Source organism: Delphinus delphis, chromosome 6, assembly GCF_949987515.2.
Source record: "Delphinus delphis chromosome 6, mDelDel1.2, whole genome shotgun sequence".
Taxonomy (NCBI): Eukaryota; Metazoa; Chordata; class Mammalia; order Artiodactyla; family Delphinidae; genus Delphinus; species Delphinus delphis.
Window position 1 is genome coordinate 38,825,438 of NC_082688.1, and position 20,608 is coordinate 38,846,045.

Sequence of the window (20,608 nt, forward strand, 5' to 3'; positions counted from 1 at the left end):
TAGAGAATTCCCTTAGACACATGAATTTACAGTAGTCATAGCTTCTTTCAGGAGGAACCTGAGGTGAACATAAAAATTCACTAAAATCCCTTACACAATAGTGTATATAAAAATGACTGTAAACTACTATGTATTTGGTTTTTTTTAGAATGTGAGTCCAGTCATTCTCCATATTTTGCCTTCTTTGGAGTCCCAAGTTAAAATGAATGAATGAATGAATCCTATAGTTCTTACCATATATACGTATCTGGATTAGGTGTTTTTTTTGGCGGTACGCGGGCCTCTCGCTGTTATGGCCTCTCCCGTTGCGGAGCACAGGCTCCGGACGCGCAGGCTCAGCGGCCATGGCTCACGGGCCCAGCCACCCCACGGCATGTGGGATCCTCCCAGACCGGGGCATGAACCCGTGTCCCCTGCATCGGCAGGTGGACCCACAACCACTGTGCCACCAGGGAAGCCCCATAGATTGACTTTTAATCCTGCCTTTGGTTACTTAAAATATCCCAATATCCTCCCAATAAACCCTCCCTTTTTCCTAGACAAGTTCAGTTTGGATTTCAGTTGCCAGCAACCAAGGGGATCCTGAGTAGTAAAACAATGTGGTATTGTTTGACTATAGTAAACAATACTAAACTAAACTATAGTATACTATTATTGTCTTACTCCTCAAAGGATGAACAGGAAAATGTATAATAACTAAAGGACTAGGTGGTGATTCCCAGTCACACACCTTTCTTCTCACTAACCTTGATAAGTGGTTTGCCAAGCTTAATCTCAAGAATTAGGCTGATATCAAAGTGATAAAAAACCTTCACATTGTTATACCACACTAACGAAAGGGCAATCGCTGTAGGAGATAGCAGGAAACAGTAAGGATTTTCAGAGGTCTTCTTTCTTTCGTTCTTTTTATATTATTATATTTTTAAAAATCCTTTGCTTCTGAACCCTTTGCTCCACGGGCAGTGCAGCTGGGAAGCCATGGGTGGTCCCCTCCTCACTCCCCAGGATGGCCAGAGATGACTAACCTCTTGGTCAGTGCCCCTAACTAAGCAGGGTCCGAGGCTGGGAGAAATCAAAGGAGTTACTTTTACAAAACAAAGGTTTTTCTGCGTGCTGTGCAGAGACAATCCAGGACTGGCTGGCTGGAGCTGGAGCATCTGAAACAACTGTAGCAGGAGGGCAACAGCGTGGAAAACCCCTCTGCTGGGCCCCTTCCTGCCTCCTACCACCAAGCCCACCTTCAGAGGAGAACAGAGACACTAGTGCCCATCTGGTCCAGAACAGCATTTGCACCCTTTGAATCTTCCCTCGGGGACATATTTGGGAAGCAGAAAGGTTTTGTTTGTTTGCTTGGTGGTTGCCGTTGTTGTTTTTCGGAACCCTTAAGACAACACAGCACCACAGTGACAATACTCACCGTGTCAGTGACTGGGCGGTGAAATGGACAGAGCACCACCCAAGGTGAGCAACGACAAACGAAGACTCGATCTGCTCAGCAACCCCCAGACCGGCTCCTAACACAGACACAACCCCACGGTGAATGGGTCTGTGGGATGAGCGCCACCAAGCAGGGCAGGCACCGTCCTATCCCCTGCTGATGCCCAAGCAGCAAACTATTATTTTTAAAAAGAAAATCTGACATCTTCCCCACCTCCCCAGTCCAATCACACCTTCCCCACCTCCCCCTCACAATCTACACAATGGTCCCTCCCTCACTGCCGGGGGGTGGGGGGGGGGGGAGGAAGTGTAAAGCACTGCAGTTCAGTGATTGTTCCCGGTTCTTTCTCCTTTCTGGTGGGCATTAGCGGCAGTCTGAAGACTGGCCTGAGGTCAGCCAAATGAAATCTAGAGGGTTAGACTTTTAGCTAGTGTGTGCGTGTGTGTGTGTGTGTGGTCCTTAACAAACACACATTAAGAATCATGGAAAGGGACTTCCCTGGTGGCGCAGTGGTTAAGAATCCGCCTGCCAATGCAGGGGACACGGGTTCGAGCCCTGGTCTGGGAAGATCCTACATGCCGCGGAGCCAACTAGACCCGTGCGCCACAACTACTGAAGCCCGCATGCCTAGAGCCTTGTGCTCTGCAATGAGAGAAGCCACTGCAATGAGAAGCGCGCGCACCACAATGAAGAGTAGCCCCCGCTTGCTGCAGCTAGTGAAAGCCCGCGTGCAGCAACAAAGATCCAACGTAGCCAAAAAAAAAAGAAAGAAAAAAAGAATCATGGAAAGAAATGCCCAGAAAGAACCCCTTCACAAGGCCCGCTCTTCCGCCCCTTGGCAGAAAGCATCATGCCCAAACAGAGAGTGCGGCCGCGTTTAAGGTTACACAAGCTAGGCTAATATTTCAGCATGTCATTGAGTTAGTAGAGTGAGTACTATGACTTTTTTTAAATCATTAAAAATATTTTTGCTGAGTATGAAAATTAGTGAAGGTGTTTTACTACTTGAGTTGTAGTCAGACCTACTGTTTATTACTTTTCACCATTTTTAAGCCCTTAATCAAAGATTTCACAGCTTTTCAGCAGAATGCTGTGAGATATTTCACAAATGGGCTTCTGGATATGTTAACTGTGACTTTTAAAAGCTGGAATTTATAGTCAGCTGTATATTGTTCTCTTTAAAGCAGTCTCCTGAGGAGACAACAGTAATGCTGAAAAGAGCATGTGCTTTAGAATGAACCAGACCTGGGTTTGAATTCTCGCTTTAAGACGTGCTGTCTTATCTGATAATTAACCTCTCAGCCTGTGCTTTCATCCATAAAACAAGGTCACTAACACCTACCTTTCAGGGTTGTTGAGAGATTAAAATAAGACAGTTGATGTGAAGTACTGATGTAACTTTGTATATACATAAAGGCTGAATAAATAGTTACTCTAAAGCTTGCCTGTAGAGCTGGCAATGCTTTTAAAAATATCTCAGTGGTTACGACCTTGGTTTTCCGGATTTTTGAAATTGCCAAAATTTGTTTAAATTTCTACTCAATTCCAAGTCAATCCCCATGGGAACCGTGAACAAGCTGGGGCAATACCGGTTTTGGTCAGACACAAAGTTGGCCTCCTAAGGAATGAGACTGCTTTGGTTGTACTACTTGCAAATTGGTTCTGAAGAAATTGCCAAAGAGAATTTCTAGAAGTGGGGGCATGGCCTTCCGTGGTGATTGTTAGCTTCTACTTCAAGCCTACACAGCTTCATCTGCCACTGTCCCTCTATCCCACCTAGAGTCTCAGATGCACAGTCACAGTCTCAACCAAGGCCACTTGGCTTACCACCCACCTGGAGGTCTAACATTTCTGGTGTCACATTTACAAGGGCTGGACTCCTGAACTGGCCCTGCAATCACTCTGCTGACAGCCAGGTCAGGTACCCAAGAATGATAAATGTTATCTTCTTAAGAAGCTACTCTTACCTTCCTTCCAATATTGACCCCGTTTGAACTAGACTCTTCCCAACTCCAAGTCCTGAGAAGTTAACTTGCTGAGCCCTCTCTGCTCTCCCTGATCTCCCTCATGCATGCCAATTTTCCTCCCATTTGAAATAGGTCCTGCTATATAGAAGGGAGAATCCCTGCATGGAAAGTTAGTCAAGTTCTTTTTTGGTAAGCAATAGAATCAAACTCTGGCTGGTTTCAATAGAGAAGTATTTCTTAAAGGATATTGAGACTTGACAGGGGGTCAGAGAAGGCTGGACAACCAGGCTCAAGAAATGGGAAAGAATAAGACATTGGCCAAGACCAGAGCCAAAATCATGCCAGAGTCCTTCTGGTGAGGACACTGATGCCACCACCACTGAATTCTGGACCTCATGACTTGAATCACTACCTCAGCACTGAATATCAGATGCTGATTTGCTCAAAGCGGCTGCCCCTATAACCCCCAGAAGGAGTCTCCACTGTGCCTGCTTCTTCGTGTAAATGGCTTCAGCCTGAAAGTCTGAAGGGGGCTGATCTGACTGGTTAATCCCAGGTTACATGCTGATGGCTTAGCTTCGAGGGAGCCTGAGAAGGTATCTGGCATTTTCCGTTTTTACCACAGGATATCTCCACTATAGGTGTGTGGTAACAAATTCTCCACGATAGTTAAATATCCATGATAAGTAATGACCCATGCGGTGTCTGCTTTGAGGAGGACGTCCCTTCTAAGGCAGGAAGCTTTGGCACACTGGGATTGTTAAACTTTGAAACACCGTCCTGGAAAGCCTTAAAAGAGGTTATACCTTTAGTCTCAGAAATTTCACTCCTAAGCCTCTATAATGAGCATATAATGTGAAACAGACGAAGATTTCTTCAAAAATCAGAAATAGATAAATATAATACCAGGAAGGTAGTCATGCTCACAATTGGTGGAAGATATAAAAGTGTTTGCTATTTTTTCATTTCTACTTTCTGTGTTTTTCAAATTATTATTACAAATGGGATGTACTGACTATATTTCTTACATATATTTAAGAGTAATCTTTAAAATATGTTTCATTTCCTTGTGGTCATTTGGTACAACAGTGTATCGATTAAGTTAGCTTATTCTAGATTTTGAAAGACTAAGAGCCACACAGTCAAATGCAGTTATAACTGCAGCCACACAGTTATAAAAGTCACCTTATGAACAATTGTGGGTATTTCAGTGTGGGTTGGGTATTAGATGATATTAGGGGATTATTTGGGAAGATGTATGCTAAAGTCACAATGTCTACAACTTAATTTTAAAAGATGAGCAAAAATTATGTAAAGGAAATATGGCAAAATATAAGGAGAGACACATGTGAAATATTAAAAAGATTGAGAATAATCAGAGAGAAAAAGGAAAAGGATGACAAAAAGGATATAAATATTAACCAGAAGAAACACAGTATAGCTGTATTAGTATCAAAGTAGTGTCTGAAGCAGAAAGCATCCCTAGAGACAAAGAGGGACACTTCATTCTGAGAAAAAGGTTACGTTCACAAGACAGAACAATTCTAAATTTTGTATGTACCTAATAACTTTGCCTCCAAATATATATATATATCAAAAACTGAAGAAAGAAATGCATTTATACATTTAGTGAGAGATTTTAACACTTTTTTTAAAAAATTTATTTTTGGCTGTGTTGGGTCTTTGTTGCTGAGCACGAGTGGGGGCCACTCTTCATTGCAATGTGCAGGCTTCTCATTGTGGTGGCTTCTCTTGTTGTGGAGCATGGGCTCTAGGTGTGCAGGCTTCAGTAGTTGTGGCACGTGGGCTCAGTAGTTGTGGCACGCGGGCTCTAGAGCACAGGCTCTGTAGTTGTGGCGCACGGGGTTAGTTGCTCTGTGGCATGTGGGCTCTTCCTGGACCAGGGTTTGAACCCGTGTCCCCTGCATTGGCAGGCAGATTCTTAACCACTGTGCCACCAGGGAAGTCCCTTTAACACACATTTTAACCCTTGGGATATAATAGGGTAAGCAAACAGTCAAGCAAAAAAAAGCAAATCAGCAAATACACATGATTCGAACAAGATTAACACACGGTGTAACTGATATACAAGGAACATTCCTACCAATAACTACAGAAAACATTTCCTTCTTCAAGTGCACTTGGAGCACTTACAAAACTGACAAATGCTGGACAGCAAAGCAAGTCTCAGCTGCTCTTACAAGACTGAAATCTCACAGAATCTGTTCCCTGGACATGGCAGAATTATGCTAAAACATTAATATGAATAGAAATGTAGATACCACTGGCAACAAGTTAACTAAAAAGTTCACAAGGGGCTTCCCTGGTGGCGCAGTGGTTGAGAGTCCGCCTGCCGATGCAGGGGACGCGGGTTCGTACCCCGGTCCAGGAGGATCCCACGTGCCGCGGAGTGGCTGGACCCGTGAGCCACGGCCACTGAGCCTGCACGTCCGGAGCCTGTGCTCCGCAACGGGAGACGCAGCAGCAGTGAGAGGCCTGCGTACCGCAAAAAAAAAAGAGAAGAAATATAACTCTAAATATCTTGTGATACAAAAAAGAAACTAGAAAATACCTTAAACTGAATAATAAAGAATAAGTCATCTCCTCTAAGATGTTTTATGCTACACTAGCTTGCTAAACCAAAGATAGTCAGTTTTTGTTTAGAATAGTAATATTTTTCTTATCCAAAAAAGAGCTATACATGACCAGGTAAAAAATATCAAGGTCAACACTAAGAAACACCAGTTCTAACTGCTTCAGAAAACAAGGGCCAATCTTTGGATGAGGCTTTAATTTGCCCAGTGCTACACAATGTTAGGAAGGAAATTAGTCCAGCTGAAAGGTTCGAATGCATTTTTAATATGCACCTGATGGCGTTAATTCAGATTCATTAAACAGTATTTCTCTCTGTTACAGCAAAGAGCAAGAAATAACTAAAGCCTTCTGGCTGAGTGACAACGCACGACAGTACAGGAAATGTCACCCAACGCAGAGAAAATACGACAGATGAGGAGCTATAAGTGTGAAATAGACTCAAAGAGTTTTAAACTAAGCATTTCAGTAACCGACACCATAAGGAAAGAGTCCCTTGGTCAGGAATTTAGAAAAGAGACATTTGGTGTCTGTTCCAGGCTGCACATTTTCAGCAAAAGAAGTCTGTTCTACAATCAGAACTCCTAATTTGAGCTCCCCCACTGATTACGCTGTGTCCTTGGGCGAAGCATTAAGCACAGCTGATCTTCGCGAAAGAGGGCATATATCAAACATAACAATGAATGTGGATGTGCTTTGTAAACTGTAAAGGGCTGCATAAATGTTAATGATTACTGTGTCATAGCACTGTCTCAGCTGAACTTTTATTGATGTCACTGCATGAGCACAAACATTCTTGGAAGGTTTTTGAAGTAACCACTTAGAAACTGAATATTCTATACTATACCACTTCCTGTCCCTTTTCAAATTCTCTCTCCCTTCTTTGCAAATTACTGATGTAATAACAATAACAGTGGTGGTGAACTGAGCATATAATAATGCGGCAGACTCTGTGCTATGTACTTTACACATGTTATTATTAATCTCCAACACTTACAATAACGCTTCAAGGTAGAGATTTTCCAAATTTCTCAGATAAGGACACCTGGCACACAGAATTGGTGGCATTTAAGCCTGGGGTGGGGGTGAGAAGGGTGGCCTGGGGATGAGGGGTGGTATAAAAAAGTCTCCCTTTTAAAAAAAATACCAGGGAGTGGAGTGGAGGGACAAGCATGCATATTTCAAGAAGGTTCCTGGAGTGATTCTGTCTTCTCTGGTCTTTTGTGGAGAGCTAAACTACTAGGCTAATTAATCTGGTCAAGGTGCTAGAGAGAATAGAATCTGTACTCAAATCCAGGCCTCTGCTAGCAAACTCATGCTTTTTCCACTATATTCAATGTATTATATAAATTTAAATTTATTTCTATTTCTTCATCATTAGTAATAGATGATCTTTGTAGAAAACTTCAAATATATATAACTTTGTAGCACAACTTCACCTATAAAATATTTTTGCCAAGAACTTTTAACATGAATCTAATCAAACATCTAGACTTCCAGATTACAACAAATACACAGAATACAGAAATAAGTTACGTGACACCATAAGGAAACAATCAGACAGATCTAGAATTTTGTATGTTCTGTAAGACAATGAGCCTGCACTTTTCAAAAAGTGAATGTCATTACAAAGAAAAAGTGGGGGAACAGTTCTATATTAAAAGAGACAGAGGAATAAAAACCAAATTAACATGTGAACCTTGATTGGTGAACCAGGATTTGATGAAGAGGGCAATAAAAGACATTCTTGGGATAATTAAAGAAATCTGAATATGGAATAGACATTATATAATTCTATAGGATTGGTGCTAATTTGGGGGTGGGTCACCTAAGTTAGGTGTGATAATGGTATTATGGTTACTTGTGAGAGAGTACTGATTCTTGGAGATGTATGTTCAGTTACTTAGAGGCGAAGCATGGTGTCTGCACTTTAAAATGGTTCAGAAAAACATGTGTGTGTGTGTGTGTGTGTACACATATATATATACATATGGGTGTGTATATATATACATATGGGTGTATACACACACACACACACACACACACACACACACAGAATAAAAGTTGTTAACAGTTGGTAAATCTAGGAGATATAGATGTTCAAGTTACTGTTCCTTCTGGTTCTCTATATGCTTGACATTTTTTAGGGGAAAAAGAAAAGAAATAGATAAAAAGACTATTAGCTTTATGAATGCTGGACTGAAACATTCTTGCTCACTCTTGCCTGGCTCATGGAAGGTGCTATAAATAATTGCTGAAAGAAGAAACAAGTCAGGGAAGGAAGGAAAGAAGGGAAGGAGATGGGGAGGGAAGAAAAGAGGGAGAGAGGTGGGGAAGAAAGAAGGCCATCCCTCCTGCCATCACCCGGGCACCCCCAGCATGAATGTGATGGTATATATCTTCCAGGAATTTTTTCACCACAAGGATAAATCCACTTTTTAAAAGTGCTGCATTTGTAGAATCATCAGGTTTTAGAACCAAAAGCACCCTGGAGACCGTCCACATCCTAACACAGCTGAAGAAACTGAAGCCCAAAAGCAAAGTGGATAAGGTCACCTGGCAGGTCAGTGACTGAGGGGGTAGTAGCTGTCCCATGACCAAGGCTCCTCCCTTCACACTAAGCTGTCTCACTCCCATCTTTGGCAAAATTCTAAATCTACCTATTACATTTAAATGTAACCCCGACAAAGAGCCATACTTAGTTACTCACAGGCTTTCATTTTACTGAAAGTGAAATTTTGCCCAGAACAGCAGTTTTGAGAACTTGTCAAACTTGTGGAAGTACAACTCCTTAAAGGACCAAAAAGTAAAAGTAAATACTGATGTCACGCACTGTGCTAGGAGCTTCCATTATTGTTTTTAGTTCTCCCAAGAGCCCCGTGAAGTAGACATTATATTTTACAGACAAAGTCTACTGCCTGTGACCTGCCTCTTATGGCTAAAAGGTAACTTCAAGGTAGAAAAAGGAAGAGAAAGGAAAGAAAGAATAACAAACAACTGGATACATCCATGAACACTGTGAGCATTTAAAACTGTTTCTTGATGAAACAGAATAATTATGCATATAGTCTTATGATGATGAAATTAATAAAAAGAGAGGAAAACTCACATGTTCAATAATAAACTGGCTTAGTAAAGTGACAAATCCAGTGATAAATTAGTTGATAGAAAAAAAAAAAAAGAACACTAATTAGAATATAAGTATCCACAAGTTAAAATTTTTTAAAAGGTAAGCATATATATGCACTATAATTTATTAGATAAAAGATACTAATGCTAATGCAATTCATTTTAGGCTCAGTAATAACATGTGTTTCATTCATTACGTTCAGTATTTCCTTAAAAAAAAATAAAGCCAAAAACTCCCCTGTTGCAAAATGAGCAAAAGGGGAATAATGACAATAAAAAGTGAAAGGAATGAATGGTAAAGTCTACAATTTAAGAAAATAATCCACAAAAGTTGAAGTAATGCTTGCTTCAAAAACAATTTAGCATTTACCAGTAGTGAATTATACTTGAACAGAACTACATTTGATCTTAGATTTTTAAATGAGCAATATTTTAAATCTAGTTTGCAAGGACTTTCCTGGCCTCTCTGTCTTCTTTTAATCATATCAGGATGTTAGAAACAATCAGAAGTGTTAACATTCAACTTATATTTTAATACTATTTTTTCCTCTTAAAACCTTAGAGAAATATTATTTCTACCAAGAAAAATAAACTAGACAATTGAAGATAAAGCTCTGTTTCATTTGAAAAATGAAAGAGATGCAGGAATTTTGAACTGGCTTGTGAGAGCATTCAGAAAGTTACTCCAGTTTTAAGTTTTGCAGAGATAAAGGTTAAAAATTTAAAAAGTAAAGTACTTAGGCAAGAGTTTGCCAGCTGTTAAATATTATACTGTAATAGAACTACAGGTTTGAGTAGAACTCTACATTGACTAAAACAGTCCTCTTTAAAATGATTTATGATGTCTATGTAGTGATTTATACTAGATCTTACCATTTTTCTTTTAAGCATATATATTTTAACTGAAGAAATGAAAAACTATCATAGTAAAAGATGATTTCTTAAGAATGGGACAGGAAATAGTCTTTGATATTCTATCAATTAGTAAAAATCTTCCAGGAGTTTTAAGAATATACTTGAAAAAATTATCTGATGTATTTATTAGAAATCATACCTCCTTATGGATGAAAGTATCATTTTAACATGCCAATCAGTGACTAAAGTGTTTGATGACCTGATTTTTCTACCTAAATATTCACTTATATGCTCAATTTATAGAGCTCTAGAATCAGGACGGGTATTTGTCTTCAGAGCATGAAAGGCTGTGTATCAACCAGGGACATCTTTACTTAGAGACGGCCTATTGTGTACATGATACAACATTAGGATAACCTTCGCCACTAGCACCTGATTTTCCACCATTAGATGAAGCAACTTTATGTAAGGAAGAAAGTTTGGACCAAGCATCAGAAGACCTGGGTTTTAGGCTTAACTCTGCCAGTAACAATCACGGCAATACTGGTTATCCCCGGATGGCCTCAGTCTGCTTATCTGCAAGAATCTGCAAGGTTAGGTGGCTGGACTACATCAGTGATTGTTGAACTTGTTTTAAAATTCACAGATCCCTTCCTTCAAACAGAGGCTCGCACAGTGCCTGTCACATCAAACAGATAATAAGGAAGCGACTCTGGCTGAAGAGGATTGGGAGGTAGAGAGTGGATCTGTCCACAGCATTTCCAGAACCCCCAGGAAAGTTCTATAAAGCATCTTGGTGGCCCCCCGAAGCACAGTGTTAAAACCATTAGTTTAGCTTTACTTTAACACAGAAGTCATGAATAGACCGCCCTCTGCTAAATAAGGATAATAAACAAATTTTGCTTGGTCTGCCCAGTGTTTATTTATTTATTTTAATTTAAATATCATTAGGTGGGCTTGCACCCTCCAGTTTAGCCCAGTCTGTACCACTCTGTTGCTGACATCACTGGGCTTTTTGCACACACATTCACGCTAACTCTTAGGGGGCTGAGCGGGGCTGAGTCTGTGACCCTGTGATCTAAAGTCTCTTTCACCAGTAACATTCTGTGATTAATACTGTTGTTTAATTGAGCATTGCTTTCTAACTGGTTTCCTTTTTTAAAATGCAAACATTTCTAAGAAGGGTAATGCAATGATTCCTAAACAATTTTAAGGTGAATGAATTTATCAGAATTTCCTCTCTAACTAGAGATACTGAAAATCACAGTTACAGTAGGGACTCATGGGACAGGTTACTGAAAGGTAAGAGAAAAAGGGAGGGGCAGGTACAAAAGATAAATTTGATTTTCTTACCAAAATTCACCTGGGGGCTCACTGGAGAAATGGTTAATTCCAGGGAGGGGGCAGAGGGAATACAAGATGAGCCAGTTGCTACAGAAACTAAGGTAGTGCTTCAAAGCATCATGGAAACATGTCAAAAAGACAAACAGATTGAAGGGGCTGTCATTGGCCAAATTTGAGAAAATTTAAGCATCAAAATTAAAAAGGACAGAAATAGATTATAATCCACTGAATAACCTAAGAATCCAAGAGTTCAGACTTAAATAAGCAAAAAAAGTAAATGCAGAGAAGGAAAGCTCTTCCTTACAGCAAAATGCCAACTAATAAATCTAGAAGGAATGATGGAGTTAGAACATCATCAATCAGTGCAAAGTAGTCAGAAAAAATTTTATAAACAGAATATTGACACAGTCTCAAAATATTTCCCCACAAAACACTTGTAATTTACAAAGAGAAAAGCTGTAACTTTACAGTGGAGTAAGCACCTGAATCAAGTGATCAAAGTTAACATCACAAATGGACACTGGGTACCCCCGATATGGTACACTGACAAGGACAGGACCTCACCTCAATGGTATTTCCACCAAAAATACATAACCCAAGTCTAAACATGAGGACATCCTAGTCAAACCCAGAATGAAGAGTCTTCTCCCCACCCCCCACAAAAAGAAAGACAAAGCCAAAAAAAATGGAGTATTGATCTTCCCTCTTTAAAAAATGTCAAGTTAAGACAAAGGCTCAGAAACTTTTCCAGATTAAAGGAAACAAAGCAGATATTACAACTCAGTACAATGCACAATCCTGGATTACATCCTGGTCTGGGGAAAAAATCAGCTTACAACTAATTATTGGGACATCATTGGGACAATTGAGAAAATCTGAATTTAAATTTGGACTGTGATTTATATCATTAAAATACCTGATTTTGATAAAACCATGGTTATTAAAAAGAATGTTATTCTTAGGAAAATACCAAAATATTTCAGGGTAAACGGGTACATCGTCTTCAACTTACTCTCAAATGGGTCAGGAAAGAAAGAGAGTGTGCAATATAGACAGATTCATAGAAAGAGAGGTAGTAAATGGGGCAAGATATAAATATGAATCTCAGTAAAGGGGATTTCTTGTACAATTCTTGAAACTTTTATAGATATTTGAAATTATGTCAAAATAAAAAGTTGCCAAAATGCTAAAAGGAAAAGTTTTCAGGGACTGACTTGACCATCTACAATCCCCTAAACCCCGACTTGAGTGACTGATCAGGACCAAGTAGGAAGTACAGGATTTAAAATGTATCACTTACCAAACAAAATGGTATTTGACAGATGAGGTAAAGCTGATGCTAACAGAAATACTGGTGACACAGGAAATACTTAAGGTGAAAACTTCTCTGAAAATAAAAGTTCTGTACTAACTTTTTAGACCCAAGTTTCCTTGACATGAAAGGGAATAAACTGTTCCTGAAATATCATACTGGAATGGGTAGGAACAAACCCAATATGTTTCCTTTTGGCCTTCTAATTTAAAGTTAATGCTTTAATAATTTCTTTGAGTCTCCAGTTGGTTGCTCTCAGGCTAAGATGGACCACCACCAATATGTAATTAAAGGAGAATAACAGATAGAATATGGATCACACAGGTGCTGACTTACAAATGCAAACGCTGTAGCAGAAGATTAAGCTCCCAGGAGGCTGGAGGTGTGCGTCTCTGCTTATTGCCATCATAATTCATTAATGGTCAAAGTAACGCTGAGATCAATATTCCTGCAGTCATGGGAATGAGAAAAAATGATTAGCACCAAAATAAGATACAAAGACAGTCTCAAAATCTTTCTGCTTACATAATTAAGAAACCAGTCATTGTCATGAATTTTAAAACTGAGATTTTCTTAGCTGTTCCATGTTCAAGAGGTTGCACAGCTTAAAGGATCTTGAAAAGAAATGCTGTTCCCCTAGATAATATCATCCACCAAAAGAGAGAGACAGTGAGGTCATTTTGTTTTTTTCCCTTCATTTTAGTGGTACAGAAATGCAAGGAAGGATGCTGGGATATGGTAAACACCACAGAAGGCAATGCAGCATGTGATGGTTTCACAAGAAGTTCAATCCTGAAACATGCTTGAAGAAGACATACAAGTGAGCCTTTAGTAAGATCTGGGTCTAAACCACTGGTTCCAATGCATATTCCTGGGCCCCAGTAGAGGGGGTCATATTCACTGGGACTGTGTTTGGAACCAGGGATTCTGCATTTTTAACAAGTATTGCAGGGACCAGTCACTGAGAAATATTAAGAGTGGCAACCGTTACTGTTTTTATGAATCTAATTACTATAATACTTACTGTGTTAGAGTAGCAAATACACCTTACAGTAAGTTAAACAGTATACACGAAATGATACAGAGAAGCTTATGATGATCCATCCCCAACCCTAATTCCACCGCTTGTGAACAGTTTTAAAGATTTTTGCTTTTAGCTCTTCTGGTTGCAAACACCTTCCTGACTTCCCCTAATTTAAAAAAGTAAATACCCCTCTTTTACAATATACTCATGTTGTAGATAAATTAGAATAATGAATATTTGAAATAGTGTAATTGGCCTATTAGGTAAGTACCAATTTCATGTGAAATTTGAAATAGTTTAACTCTTGCCAAGAGTAATCAAGAATTGCATAATTTAAAGCTAGTAGGCAGTGCGTATGGCAACTGAGTTTACGTGTGTGGCTATGTGGCATGCCACTCTAGTCAGCAATCAGAAGTACGGTGGAGCCTGTAATTACACACTCTTTGATAATGGAAATTTGGATATGCCGAGTTTGCTGACTGGTTCCTGTCCTCCTGGAGCCAGTTCACATTGGTCATTTCATGAACTCTGCACTAAGTGGGTCCCACACATTACACAACTGAATTTTTTGGACCTCAGTTATGAAGTTACAGCAGAGTTCTACTTGCATCTGCCATCATTTAACAGGAGTTTGTTAACCATGTTGTTATTTAAATGCACAGGAACGTCTAGAAGTGATTCAAGTGACTTTTGTATTAATTTTAAGTTTTAGAGTTATAACGTTAAAATAGTTTTTCTCCTATAACAAGGTCATCTAAGCTTTCATCCAGTGGAGGCAAAACCCTAATTCTGAGAATATATTCTTGGGGAACAGAAATTAGATACCATAAAATACCATAAAGAGGCCACGTGGCCATATACCATGCTATTAATTTTGGAGACAGTACTCTGTGAAATATTAGAGATAATTCTGAGAAAAACTTAAAAAGCATTAAAGCAGATAGGGCTTTAAGTTTGCAAGTATAATCTTCTAACTGGGCATGGATAACTGAATGGGAAAAAATGCCAGGCTGCAAGATCATCAGCACTGTAATGTGTCCTTAAGCTATAGAGACGGTTGATACCTGTGCTCTGAGATTGCGCCCATGACCTTCAATGTATGCCTATGAAAAATCACTCATGAATTATACATTCTTTGAATATATGATTCCTCTTTTCAATTTCTTGGTTGTGCGTGGCCTCCAGTTACAAAAGATAAGCATTTAACTCATTTATGTTATCTTCTTCTTCCTCCCAACTCCTCCCAGTTTGGGGTAGTTATATCATTATTTTAAAGTTTTGTTGTGGTTACCCTTGTAACTTTAAATATTATGTTATGCCTCAATTTCTCATTCTGAAAACCTGAGTATCTTGACTTCTCATTATAGAAGCTGAAGGTGTCAGTGATACTATTCTTCTCTTCATATTTCCTTCATTTTGCACTTCCCACCTTCGGTCAGCTATACTTTCATATCATGAAAATTAATGTTTGCCTCTTTTTTCTGCAACATAGCCGAGATCTTCCTTACTCTGTCCATTGACTGCAAGAGTTTACAGCCAAAGGACTTACATTATTAAGACTACAAAAACATTGTGCACTGCCAAGCTAAGGAGCGTGCTGGGATTGCCGTTTCCTTTTCTATGAGGGCACTGTCGTAACTCCTCACCTACTCAAAGGATAATGTTTTAACACCATGTACTAGTTTTTCTCTAACAGTCTATATATTATTGAAAATCATACATATTCTTCTTCAAAATTGGACCATGACATTCTCAGTTAGCTTTTTGTTTTTTCTGGAATTCTTAATTGCCTGTCTTTTTTATTGTCTAAATATAGACTTTATCATAACACTCAAGTTTTTTCTGTTTTTTGTTTGTTTTTACTTTTTGTTCCCTCAATCACACCATGAACTGCAGGGAGTTCTCCTCTGCCCAAGAGTCCTTACCTTTGGAGCTCTTCATTCTCCTGCTCTAAACTGGAAGACTTTGTATTATACTCTACTTCCGTTTCCAATATTAGGACCCTCACCTTCTTCTTTCTTGGATAATATCCTCATTCTGCTGGAATACATAGTCAAGTAACTTCTTAAGAGAGGAGTCTGGGAAGTAAACTTTCCAAGTGCTGGTTTATGTGAAATGCCTATATTCTACTCTTTGAATGATAGGTTGGCTGAATATAGAAATTATTTTTAAATTCAATTTCCCCCAGAATTGAAAGGACCACTCTATTATATTCTAGCAGCCAGAGATGTTAATGAGAACTTGGCTGCTCAATTTTCATTCCTCTGTAGGTGGCCTAATTTTTCCCTCTGGAAACTTTTAGAAATTTTATTTATTCTTAGAGTTCTAAATTTTTACAATGCTGTATCCAAGTGGCTTATTTTCCCCATCTACTGTACTTGGCCCTCAGTGGGTTTTTTTTTTTTTTTTTTCAGTACGTGGGTCTCTCACTGTTGTGGTCTCTCCCATTGCGGAGCACAGGCTCCGGACGTGCAGGCTCAGAGGCCATGGCTCATGGGACTAGCCACTCTGCGGCATGTGGGATCTTCCCAAACCGGGGCACAAACCTGTGTTCCCTGCATCGGCAGGCAGACTCTCAACCACTGCGCCACCAGGGAAGCCCTCAGTGGGCTCTTTTAATGTAAACATGTATGTCCTTTCCTGGGAAATTTTCTTATATAATTTCTCTAGTAATTTCCCTTTTGCCATTTTCTCTGTTCTCCTTTCCTGGATCCCATATTATTTAGCTGCTGGATTTCTTAGATTGGTTTTTCTATCTCCTCTTTTCTCTCATACTTCCCCTCTGTAGTAGAGAAGGTTATTTGTATCTCAACATCTTCTTTACCACTGTCATCTTCTTTGTCCACATCAACTGATTAAAATAACAATAACTATTACTAATAAACCTGGAGCAGAGTGTTTGTTTTTATCACTCTGAGTGCCTCATCCAGAGTCGTACCCACCCAATTGTTGATCTAGGTAGCATCCTCTTGGAGAGTTGATGCTGAAAACGTCAGGGGATGGAATAAAAAAAGAAAAGAAAACGAAAAAACCTTACTGAAGTCCAACTGTAGGTACTGCTTTCCCCTCTTCCATCAGGCTCATCATCCTCTCTTGGTGAAATTCAATTGGTCTGGCATAATTTGTACTTCACAAAATCATGTTGATTACTACCCAGTACCTTGTGCTCTTTTAGATGGTTGCAAATTGATTGTTTGATGATTTGTTCTTGTATCTTCCCAGGTATCCAAGATAAGCTGAATAGTCTATAATTACTACAGTTGTGCTTTTCTCTGTTAAAAAAAAAAAACCAAAGATACTCCATCTGCAGATTCTACTTGTCAGGACCTTCTCCTGTCCAACCTTCCTTTTCTAAAATAAAGGCTGGTGGTCCTGCAATTACAGTTGCCAATTCCTTAAGTGCCGTTGGATGTGAGTAATCAGGCCCTGCTGATTTGAATGTACTGAGCTTTCTGAAGTGCTCTTCAATCACTTCTTTCCCCTTGTTTGCCTTTGTATCTCCAATAAGATAGCACTTAATCTGGTTTAGTTTCCTTATCATTGCTGATTAAAAGGAAAAAAAAAAAAAACGGCGAAAAACACAGTGAAAGCATTTGCTATTAGTTATTTTTTAATAGATTTTGTTTAGCAGTAATTGTTAATAGTTTTGTTAATAGTTTAATGGTTGTATTTGCATCCTGTAAATTCCTTCTGGTATTCTTCGTTCCTTCCACCCCTTCCTCCCTGCTTCCTTCTTTCCCTCCCTCCCTTGCTGTTTCCTCCTTCCTTCCTATCTCCCTCTCCTGCCCCCAACTCTCTCTTTTTCTTAAATTTTTTATAGAGGGTGAGGTGAGAAGGGAGGAAAAATGAAAGAGGCAAATAGCTCCATATAACTTTATGACAGAGATATTTATTAATCACCAAATATCCATGTGCTCCCCCAAATTTTCCAGCCTCTTTATAGTTGGGGCAAGAGGCATATGACTAGTTCTGGCCAATAGGTACTTAAGAGCCATGAGTTCCCCTTGTCCTCTTTCCTCCTGCCCAGGTGAGCTGGGAGCCACATGTTCCAGATGGTGCACCAACAAAATGCAAGTGGCCCGAGTCATCACTTTGGTAACCGAGACCCCTGAGTCATCATTGGAGAGCAACAGTCCTAGAGAGCCATAAGACGCCCAGAGGCCCATGTGTTAAGCTGCTAAGATTTAGGGGTTTATTTTTGCAGCACCGTCTACCTTATCTTCACTAAGACAGTACCAATTTCTGGACCAGTCAGATTAGGTTTTGCCAAGGGAACAAATTAACCCTGAAATCTAAGTGGCTTAACATAACAAAGGCTTAATCCTTACTTGTGGTATGTGGTAGCTAGTCTCCAAAGAGGGCTCCCATGACTCTTACCTCCTGGTAGTCACACCCTTGTCTAGTCACCTCCCAGTCTGTCTCTGCGCTGATCCCATGACTCACTTTAACCAAGAAAATGGAGCAGAAGCCTTAGGAAATCTTGACAGCCTCTGCATTTGAAGTTACTCATGACATAAGAAGTCTGACCATCCCACTGCCAAAGAGAGGCCACACGCAGATGGCTGGAGAATGAGACTCCACGTGGAGGAGCACTTAGGTGCCAGACCTCAGCAAAGAGGCCATCCTCAGTCAAGCTTTCCAAGGTCTCCAGCCCCAGCCACCATTTTGACTACAACCACATGAGACCCTAAGTGAGAAAAGCAGAAGAAATGCCCAGTGGAGCCTAACCAACACACAGAAATGGGAGATAAAACAATAAAGTGTTGTCTTAAGCCATTCTGTATGGGATGGCTTGCTGGGCATCAGTCGCTCACCGAAGCATGGTACACATCCAGTGTTGGTGTAAGGGGGTTGAGCTCCACACAGACATTCATGGAACCATGTTGATACAGGTCCTCCCACCTTGTATCTGCACCACTGGTAACATGTGACCTCCTTTATTGGAGTGGTGCAGTGGCAAGGGAAGAGAGGGCTGCTGGTTGCATACCAACTTTTAAATGCTTCCATCTCTGTTCCCAGTCCACTGGTCAGTGAGAAATGTGGGAGAGTAAATGGAGAGTCAATGGGCATTAAATGTCTCTGCTGCAGATCTTGCCACCTAAAATTTGTCTTTTTTTCCCCCTAGTTTTTTAAAAATTTATTTATTTATTTTATTTTTGACTGTGTTGGGTCTTCATTGCTACGCGTAGGCTTTCTCTAGTTGTGGCGAGTGGGGGCTACTCTTCGTTGTGATGCATGGGCTTCTCATAGCAGTGGCTTCTCTTGTTGCGGAGCATGGGCTCTAGGCACACGGGCTTCAGTAGTTGGGGCGCGCGGGCTCTAGAGCACAGGCTCAGTAGTTGTGGCACACAGGCTTAGTTGCTCCGCAGCATGTGGGATCTTCTTGGACCTGGGCTCGAACCCGTGTCCCCTGCATTGGCAGGTGGATACTTAACCACTGTGCCACCAGGGAAGCCCCTCCCCCTAGTATTTTTTAAAATTAATTTTTATTGGAGTATAGTTGATTTACAATGTTGTGTTAGTTTCTGCTGTACAGCAAAGTGAATCAGTTATACACAGACATATATCCACTTTTTAGATTCTTTTCCCATATATGTCATTACAGAGTATTGAGTAGAGTTCCCTGTGCTATACAGTAAGTTCTTATTATCCCCGTAGTATTATAACAAGGTTTATCCAGGAGTCATCCAACTGGCTTTCCCACAATTGTAACCAGTGGTGTGCGGGACTGGCTCATACAGCTCAGAAGAGCCCACTGAACATGTCTCCTCCCAATTCTGCATTCGGTGATGCCATGTTGGTAGCATGAAATCAGCTATGGTGGAAATATTTACATCACAGAAATCGGGAAATGCTGTAAGTCAAGACCCTCCTACTCCCAGCCTTGGTTAAGCTGGTTGTTAAATATTTACCAGACCACTAGTTGTACAAAATCCAAAATATACCTATTATTCAGGCTAGCCCTATATTCATGCATATTCACTTATTATAGGTAGAATTTTGAAAACTTGCCATCAATGGTGTTACCTTTCTATTCCACATATCAAACAACAGGCTGAACCCATAAATTGAAGAATTGTGTACACACCTGAGTAAACTTTATTAATAATAAAAAAGATGACAATTTGAAGTTTTCTATATGTAATCAGGATGTGCATATTTTTATAGTTAACTTCATTCTAGGACAGTACTGGAAATGCTGTTATAAAGTAAGTATAGAACATACCTATTTTCAGCTAGCATCAACAAGGATTTTATCATTCCAGTAATTACTGCATCTAATAACACTATCTTAGGTACTGATCTATTCTGGAAACTTCAGTATCTTTTAGAGTTTATAAAAGACTAAAATCTTTTCTTTGAAGCCTTGCTGAAAGAGTTAATTCAGCTCCCCGTTCCAGCTCACCGACTCTTCCTTTCCTAGCCTTCACCCTCTACACACACAAAGAAAGGCCATCAATAAGGTTCAAGCTTCTATTATGGGATATGAAGCAGTAACATTTGAAACAGCACCTTGGAGGCCCGAAGGAGTTAACACATCTTTCAACAGTGCCTACTTTACAGCTCTCGAGTATTTTGGATCCTGAAAACCTGATTATTTATTAAAAGTATGAGCAGAGTCCAGTTGGAGAAAAAAGCTCATTCACCAAGCAAGAAAGGATATACTTGCAAATGACATTTGAAAATAAGATGCCGAGAAACTTTCTGCTACAAACAACAAGGGATTTTTACTTAATCCACATCTAATTATATGGCAAAATTAAGGACAAGATGGTTCCAGAATCAGGGAGACAAGTCAACTTTAAAATACTGTTTCCTGGGCAGAACCCAGTGAGACCACCTATGGATAAATTCGATGTTCACTAATTCAGAAGAAAAAGAAAGAATTCTCACTGTATGCAGAAACCGGCATATTTTCCATCACAACACTGATAATCTTATGGGAA

At 39.8% G+C, this 20,608-nt stretch overlaps 1 protein-coding gene across 2 annotated transcripts in view; it reads right to left on the bottom strand.

Annotated features, from left to right (window-relative positions):
• The window catches only part of LOC132426614 (spermatogenesis-associated protein 31D4-like), a 203,268-nt gene that overhangs the window by 150,570 nt on the left and 32,090 nt on the right, over positions 1-20,608 (bottom strand). The window contains exons 3-4 of one of the 2 annotated variants that reach the window (XR_009519736.1): positions 12,974-13,085; positions 5,093-5,901 (exon numbers count right to left, since the gene is read on the bottom strand). The gene's annotated coding sequence lies outside the window, so the exon portion shown is untranslated. Of the gene's footprint in view, positions 1-5,092; positions 5,902-12,973; positions 13,086-20,608 lie in introns of those variants that run through there. The other variant, XM_060013411.1, reaches the window with a different exon arrangement.